General features: G+C 46.3%; 1 pseudogene across 1 annotated transcript; it reads left to right on the plus strand.

Moving 5' to 3' along the window:
* Positions 1–5,847: 5,847 nt before the first annotated feature.
* On the plus strand, positions 5,848–7,552 carry LOC308277362 (large ribosomal subunit protein uL6-like; annotated as a pseudogene). The gene is made up of 2 exons: positions 5,848–6,071; positions 7,181–7,552. The product of its transcript is annotated as a large ribosomal subunit protein uL6-like (transcript).
* The last annotated feature ends 1,225 nt before the right edge of the window (positions 7,553–8,777 follow it).

Here is an 8,777-nt window from a genome sequence, read left to right on the forward strand (position 1 = left end):
GAGGCTCCGAATGGCAGCTCAGTGCTCTCTCCTGTCTTTCTGCCTATCCTCTCTCATTAGTGGGAAGTTCTACATTTGTTACTCCTGGACCCTCTGGCTGTCTCCCCTAGTACTCTAATTTTCATGTTCACAATTTCTTCTTAAAGAAACGTGATAATACTTTATTTCTTAAGTTAGTTGTGGGCACATGGTACTAGAAATTGAACCCAGTTGTGTTCTACCTCTGAGCTATACCCCCAGCCCTATTTTATTTTATTTTATTTTTATTTTTTTTGTGGGTTTGGGGATGGAACCCAGTGGCATTTGACCTCCAAGCTACACCCCCTGCCCAATTTTTTATTCTTATTTATTTATTTATTTATTTATGGTACTGGGGTTCCTGGAAACCCTTCTACCTCCGGGCTACACTCCCAGACCTATTTTATATGTTTATTTGGAAACAAGGTCTCTTAAGCCAGCACAGCTGGCTTCGAAACAGCGCGATCCTCCTGTCTCTGCCTCCCAAGCGTGGGGATTACAAGCATGCGCCACCACGCCCGGCTTATTCTTTATTTTGAAACAGGGTCTCACTGAGTTGCAGAGGGCCTCACTAAGTAGCTGAGGCTGTCCGCGAACCGTGATCCTCCGGTCTCAGCCTCCTGAATGCTGGGGTTACAAGTGTGCGCCACCATGCCCGGCCCTATTTTATTTTTTATTTTGAAACAGAGTCTCACTGAGTTGCTGAGGTCAGCTTAAACCTGCAATCTTCTTGTTTCAGCTTCCCAAGTACTGAGATTACTTGGGAAGTTTGTCAACACCCTGGCTCATGATCACTATTTCTCGGTACTCTTTGAAAGGTTCCAGGCGATGCCTCTGCCTATCACTTTTTAGTTCTGATTTTGCATGACTTTTGACAGGTCTGATAGGTTGGAGACTTCTTAACTTCCGTGATTCTGAAGGCCCATTAGTCTCTTATTTTTTCATCTTTTTTTAAAAAATTTTTTCATCTTTAAGTTTTAAATCATGAAAACTTAAGAAAACATGCCAATATATGTTTCTGATAAGCTTTTCCCCCTATCAATTTTAGATTTACAGAAAAATTGTGAAGGTAGTAGAGAGTTCTCATATACCTCTTACCCAGTTTTTCTTATTATTAATATCTTAGGTTAATAAGGTATGGTGGCTATAATTAATGAACCAATGTATTATTATTTAAACCAATATATTATTATTATTACGCTTTGTCCAAATTTCTTTAGCTTTTACATATTGTCCCTTCTGTTCCAGAATCTCACATTACATTTAGTCATCTGTCTCTTTTGATCCTGTCAGGTGTGATGGTTCCTTAGACCTTTCTTGTTTTCAGTGAACTCATCAGGAATTTGTAGAACTTGCCCCAGTTAGAATTTATCTGATATTTTCCTAATGACTGGAATTGAGCTATGGGTTTTTAGGAAGAGGATCACAGTGACAAAGTGCCATTCCCATCACATCTTGGCAAGGGCACATGCTATCCCAGGCTGCTGAACTTGAGCACCCGGCTCAAGTTGTGTCTGTTTTTTTCTTCTGCAAAGTTGCTTTAAAATCTCCTTCCTTTCCATGCTTGACTTGTTGAAGGAAAAAAGTAGCTTTACACAGGACACAGTGAAGGACTGGGGAATGTGATCCATCTTCTAGAGGGTAGAATATTTACATAAATCATTTTGGAATTCTTCTACATGTGAGATTTGTCTCTTACTACTTATTTATACAATCATTTGTTTCCTACTTTGGATTGAAAGTATTTTCTTTTTTTTGGTACTGGGGATTGAATCCAGTGGCTCTTTGGTTCTACCTCTGAGCTATACCACCTTCCTTTTTAATTTTTTTTTTTTAAATTTGAAACTAGGTTTACTAAATTGCTGAGGCTGGCTTTGAACCTGTGATCCTCCTGTTTTAGCCTCTCCAGAACTGAGGTTACAGATGTGTACCACTATGCTTGACTTAAAAGTATTACCTTTTTTTTGTTTTTTTTTTCTCAAAATTATCCAACATTGGCCACTGAGAGCTCCATCAGTCTTTTGACACTCTCTCTCTCTCTCTCTCTCTCTCTCTCTCTCTCTCTCTCTCTCTCTGTTTTCTTATGTTTCTGATATTATAAAACACTCAGGCTCGTCTTGTACATTTTCTGCCTCAGTCCTAGAATCAGCCATTTCTCCAAGGAATTCTGATTCATTTTATTGGAGAATGATATTAGAATCCATCTGGATATTGGATGTCTCTGTCTCTTAGTTTTAAATCCACTTTTCTTTTCCCTTACTGTTAACTATCTTGTCTCTAGTCTTTTAATCATGGTGGTTTCCAAAGAGTGAATCACACATTCACTCAATAACTCAATAACAAGGAGTCCTGACTTGTGAGCTAAATGTAATCAGGCAGTCAGAGTTTATAGTTGATGAGTGGGGGGAGAGCAGATGGACAATAAACAGCTCGTGTGCAGAAAGGGACGTGGCACTCAATACCTAGGGCATCCCTCAGGAACTCATGACTAATTCTGACTGTGGGATCTGGGAAGCCTCTGAGCTGGGGTTGAAGGAAGGAATGTTCCACGTTCCCTGTGTTCCTGAGCTCCCAGGTCTCTCTGGGCCATGGTGTCCAGTCGGCACTCCCCCTCTGGATGGAGCGGCTGTTGCTCATGCTGAGGTTTGCTTTTTTCTTCCCACCGATGCTTCTTTCTTCAACGTGTGGAAATGAGCAGAGATTAGACTCTCCTTGGCTCCCCAGAGCACTGAGATACGGGTGCTAATACTCTATTTCTTAAGTTAGGTTGTAGGCACGTGGGAGTTTGTTATTGTGTTCCTCATTCTTATTTGTATGGCTTAAAGATTTCATTATAAAGCTTGAGAGTTATTTTTGAAGAAAATAAAAAGAGTTATCTCCTGGCCCTAGTGATCCTGGTTCTCTTGGCTCTGAGACCAGGGACTGTCCCATGATACCTGCCACTCCCAGCCTGGAGCCAGAGAAAGTGCAGCTGGCTTGGGCCAGCTAGGTCTGCTGGAGCCTGTCTGACCAGGTGTCCCTTAGGTGTTGATGTGACTCAGTATCAAGTGGTATTATGGACAGAAAACGACGTTCTTCCCTCCTTTCTGCCCCCCCTGTCTCCATGGTGCACTATGACTCCCAGAGAGCCTTAGAGCAGTGACCTTCTGACAGTCCTTCCCTGCAGCAGGGACTCACTGCTGAGCCACCCAGCAGGGGCTGGGTAGAGTGTGGGGCATTAACCCCTTTATCTTGAGGCAGCATCTTTGTGTCTGTCCTCGCCTGACTTGGGTTTCCTTTTCTCTCATCTAAAGCATGTGTGAACCAAACCTGAAAAGGGCAGCTTTACCTTTAGCAGAAACCAAGAAAAACCAAAGGTCCTGCCAGCAGCCAAGGGCAGCGAGAAGCAGTGGGTCAGCTGGGGACACGTTCCAGGCTGGGGCTAGGATGGTGGTTTGAGTCTTTGGGGGAAAGAATGAGAGTCATGTCCACACCTAATGTATGCAGGCTGGTAGCCATGATATTCTGTTTGCAAGGTAAGGCTATGTAGCCGCCGAGTCCAGGAAACTCTGTCCCTGTACTACTTCTCATGGCTGGTGGTTCCTGAAGATCTTTTCAGCTGATGGGGGCATTTTAGAGATGTCTGCACATTCCCTTCTTTTGAATTGGTGTGACCGACAGATAAAATGTGACAGAAGTGAGATTCTGGGATTTCTAAGTCCAAGTTGTATAAAGCCTTATAGTCTTTGAGTGGTTCTTTTGGAACACACTCTAGGACCCTTGACCTGCTATGTAGAGTCTCATTATCTTCACCTGCCCTGCCAGAGAAGCTGCATGTGCACCCTTTCGCCATACCCACTAAGACAGAAGCCGTGAAAATGTGATCATTGCAGACCTCCAGACCAGTCCTCTCACCAGCTGAATAGCACAAAGCAACCCCATTAAATACCAAATAGGACAAACAGATTTTTTCCAGCTGAGTCCTAAACAGATTTCTGAACTACAAGCATTGTGAGATATGATAACATGTCTGTTGTCTTATGCTGCTAAGATCTGGTACTATGTGTTGTACAAAAAAATAGAAAATCAAGACATTCAGGGTATCCTCATTCATGCCACCAGTCCAATCCCCAATTCCCAAATTCTGCATCAAAACAAGAGACAGAGGATCTTAGTTTATTAAACAACAACAACAACAACAACAACAACAACAACAACAACAACTAGCCAGCCTCAGTACTTGGGTGGCTGAGACAGGAGGATTGCAGGTTCAAGACCAGCCTCAACAACTTAGCAAGGTATCTCAGCAAACTAGTGAGACTGTGTTTCAAAATAAAATACAAAAAGAACTGGGAATGACCCTGGGTTCAATCCTCACTACTAAAATAAAAACACAAACAAAAACAAAAACAAAAACAAAAAAACCCCAAAAAACAGAAGCCGGGCATGGTGGCACATGCCTGTAATTCCAGCATTTGGGTGGCTGAGACAGTAGGATCATGGTTCATGGCCAGCAGCAGCTACTCAGTGAGGCCCTTTGCAACCAGTGAGACCCTGTTTCAAAATAAAGAATAATAAAAATAGGGCTGGGAGTGTAGCTTGGAGGTAGAATGCCCCTGGGTTCAATCTCCAGTACCAAAACAAACAAACAAATGCACAAACAAACGACCAAAAGGCTGGGGGGGGGGTTGAAAATTCTGAGCAGCCTTGGCATGGTGTCCTGGGGTTCTTGCACAAGCTTGTGTAGTCCGATAAGTCCTAAGGGTGAAGTGCTGAAATAAAGAGGAAAACAGACCTAGAAATGACACTCAAATGGTGTGGAGAAGGGTGCAGAAACTAGGAGAAGGGTGAGACTGGGAGGGGCAGCATGTTGGGCTGGACACTGGAAGAGGATGAACTTGGAAGAAGCTAGATTTCAGGGGGAGGGGAGGGGTGACTGCGTCCCATGGGGACGAGCAGGGGCTGCAAGAGCATGGGCAGCACAGAGCCCACATCTGCCGGGGGTTCTAACAGCCCCTGGGCTGGCACCTTCCTGCTGGCTCTGTCCACTGTCTCTGCACTTGACTGTCTTTAAAGAGGCTGGCCGGGCATCCCAGTGAGCTCACACAAACAGCGCAGGTGCAGGCCTGGCCCGTAAACCACAACAACCAGGGCCTGTGCGGCCACAATGCACTGGGCAAAGCTTCTAGAGGGGGATAAAGGGCGATTATTTGTTTAGCATCATTAGCAAGAGTCCCAGAGTCCAGCAAAAGCAAAGCAGAAACTTTTGTATTAAGGAGATTAAACCTTAAACTCAGCTGAGAAGGCTCTGCTGTATTGAGTGGCTTTGTTGTGCCTGGCATTGTGTGATTATATGCAAATCATGGGGAGGCCTCTCGGGGGTCCTGACCGCAGAGGCTTAGCCGCCTGGTAGGGTGGGGTGTGGAAGAGGGGAGCTACTTGTGTGGGTCAGGCGGCACCCTACGCTCCAGGCAGGGAATCCTGCTTTGCTTCAAGTTTGGGGAGTTAGGGAATCTGAAAATATGATGAGCCTGTCAACCAGAAGTTTCTTTCTTTCTTTCTTTCTTTTTTTTTTTGCGGTGCTAGGATGGAACCCAGGGACATTCTACCTCTGAGCTACACTCCCAGCCCTATTTTTTTTATTCTTTATTTTGAAACAGTCTCACTGAATTGCAAAGGGCCTCACTAAGTAGCTGAGGCTGTCTGTGAACCACGATCCTCCTGTCTCAGCCTCCCGAATGCTGGGATTACAAGCATGTGCCATCACACCCAGCTCAATCAGAGGTTTCTGATGAATGGATAGGAAATAGGGATAGAATGCCACCAGGAGACGGAAGATGCTCTCTCTTTGCCACAACTACTGCCAATATGAAGACCATTCTTAGCAACCAGACTGTCGACATTCCAGAAAATGTCAACGTAACTCTGAAGGGGCGCACAGTTATTGTGAAGGGCCCTAGAGGAACCCTGCGGAGGGACTTCAACCACATCAATGTAGAACTCAGTCTGCTTGGAAAGAAAAAGAAAAGGCTCCGTGTTGACAAATGGTGGGGGAATAGAAAGGAACTGGCTAGGTGCTGGAGCTAGCGAGGCCGGCATTGGAGCCTGCCGTGAGACAAGGTCGGTGCCGGGACCTTTGGGGCCGGGATTGGAGTCTGCCAAGGGGTTAGGCTGGTGCCGGGACCAGCGGCCAGCATTGGAGCCTTCTATGAGGCAAGGCCACTAATGAGGCCTCCGAGGCCGGGATCGGAGCCTGCCGAGGGGTTAGGCCAGTGCTGGGGCCAGCGAGGCCGGGATCGGAGCCTGCTGTGAGGCAAGGCTGGTGCTGGGGCCTCTGAGGCTGGGATCAGAGCCTGCTGAGGGTTTGGCCGGTGCCGGGTCCACTGGCCGGCATCTGAGTCTTCCGTGAGGCAAGGCTGCTATTGAGGCCTCTGAGGCCAGGATCGGAGCCTGCCAAGGGGTTAGGCTAGTGCCGGGGCCAGTGGCCGGCATTGGAGCCTTCCGTGAAGTAAGGCTGCTACTGAGGCCTCTGAGGCCTGGATCGGAGCCTCCTGAGGGGTTAGGCGGATGCTGGGGCCATCGGCTAGCATCGGAGCCTGCCGTGAGGAAGGCCGGTGCTGGGGCCTCTGAGGCTGGGATCGGAGCCAGCTGAGGGGTTAGGCCAGCGTCGGGGCCAGCGAGACCAGAATTGGGGCCTCCCATGAGGCAAGGCCGCTGCTTAAGCCAGCGAGGTCTGAATCAGTCCACCAGGTAGCCAGGCCACAACTGGGGCCATCAAGAGTGGAATCGGTATTTGCAACACGGAATGCACAGAGAAATATCGCATAAAATTAAAACCAGATGCTTCCCCTAATCAGCAATAACTAGGAGGAAAGGGGCAACAGGAAGTGGTCGAGCTATAGAAAGGGCCCTATAGTGAAGCAATTAAGGTGACCAATCAGAGGGTATGGAATAGGGGAGGATGGAGCCTCTTTAAAAAGCAGGAGGTACATAAACATATGTATCAAAGTTAATCACCAAATAAGCATGGGATCGAGAGAGGGGGAGGGAATGGGATGGGGGCTGGATGAGGGCTAATTGGATGATGTGTGCTTGTATATCCTCTCAAGTCTTGTATTCCAATGTGATGTATGATTACAGTGCACCAATAAAAATAAATTAAAAAAAGAAAGGAACTGGCTACTGTCCGCACTATCTGTAGTCATTGCAAAACATGATCAAGGGCGTTACACTGGGCTTCCGTTACAAGATGAGGTGTGTGTATGCTCACTTCCCCATCATTGTCGTTATTCAGGAGAATGGGTCTCTCGTTGAAATCCAGAATTTCTTGGGTGAAAAATACATCTGTAGGGTTCGGATGAGGACAGGTGTTGCTTGTTCGGTATCTCAAGCCCAGAAAGATGAATTGATCCTTGAAGGAAATGATATTGAACTTGTTTCAAATTCAGCTGCTTTAATTCAGCAAGCCACAGCAGTTAAAAACAAGGATATCCGGAAATTTTTGGATGGTATTTATGTTTCTGAAAAAGGAACAGTTCAACAGGCTGATGAATGAAATCTAAAAGTTATCCAGCCACAGAAACAAGATTCTGGATTGTAAAACCAATGTGTAATATTTTAATGATGCAATAAAAGACTTCTATTCATTTGGGGGGAAAAAAAAGAATGCCACCAGAAAAGTATAACTGAAAAGTCAGAGCAATGTCTAGTTGAGATGGGAGAGGTTCTCATATTCAGGGACCTTCTTGACCATGTCACCCATGACATTGTCTAGCTCTCTCTCTCTTTTGAAACTTAGAGTAAGGTATGTGGTCACTCAGGAGATGGGAACATGGTTTAGTTTTCTCTTCCTTCAATCCTTGGCCAGGATCCCTAGTGGCCAATCCTAAGAAGGGGGCTATTATGAACTTATTGATCCAGAAAATGATTAATCAGTGTCTGCTCTGGGCAAGAAAAGTGCTAGGTGATTGTGTGGGGGTTATGGGTGAGAGCAGGGTAAATAAAATATCTCTGTTGTTCAGAAGTTTAGAGAACAGGTATTTACCTATAACCAGCATACCTGGCACAATTTGATAAGCACTGAGGGGAATGACTGACAAGGGCACTTGGCCTCTGATCAGCCTAATCAAAGGTGCCAGGGAAAGTTTCACAGAGGAGGAAATGTCAGAGACAAGACCTGAAGGTTTGGAACCTGTGTGTGTGAAGGGTGGTGCCTGCAGAAGCCAAGGGTAGCTGCAGGCTCAACCCGTGTCTGGATCACACATGTCTCAGGCAGTGGGGAAGGCAGCTTCTGCCTAGGTTGGGGCCCAAGATCTCTTTTTATGTGTGTGCTGGAGTTTGGCCCATTGCAAATTGCAGCCAGAACTTTGCAAACTGAAGTCAGAAGTCTAAGGCACAAATGTTAGATCAAGGGGCTTCAGGACCTTGGGTCAGCAGTGTCCTGCCTTCTGGTGACTCTGGGTGCCCTGATACCTTCCTCCATCTCTTCCTCTGGGCAGCATCTTCAGTTGCTTCTTGGTCCTTGATACCAAGGTCAGCTTGGATCCCTTCAAGGCCCTACTTCCAGGTGGCTGTAAGATGTTGTCCAGCAGGTCAGGAGTCATGGACATTATTTATCCTTCCTGGGAGAGGGATCTGGGCCTGGCTAGGGTCCTGTGGGTCTGAGCTGAGCATGACCCTTGGCCTACAGGACATGTTGCTGATGGAGATCACTACAGATACCACTAGGACTGACAGGAAAAGCTCTGTGAGTTACCAACTTGAGGACCGGGCAGAGTGGA

The sequence above is a fragment of the Muscardinus avellanarius genome (assembly GCF_963383645.1).
Source record: "Muscardinus avellanarius genome assembly, chromosome: 1".
NCBI lineage: Eukaryota > Metazoa > Chordata > Mammalia > Rodentia > Gliridae > Muscardinus > Muscardinus avellanarius.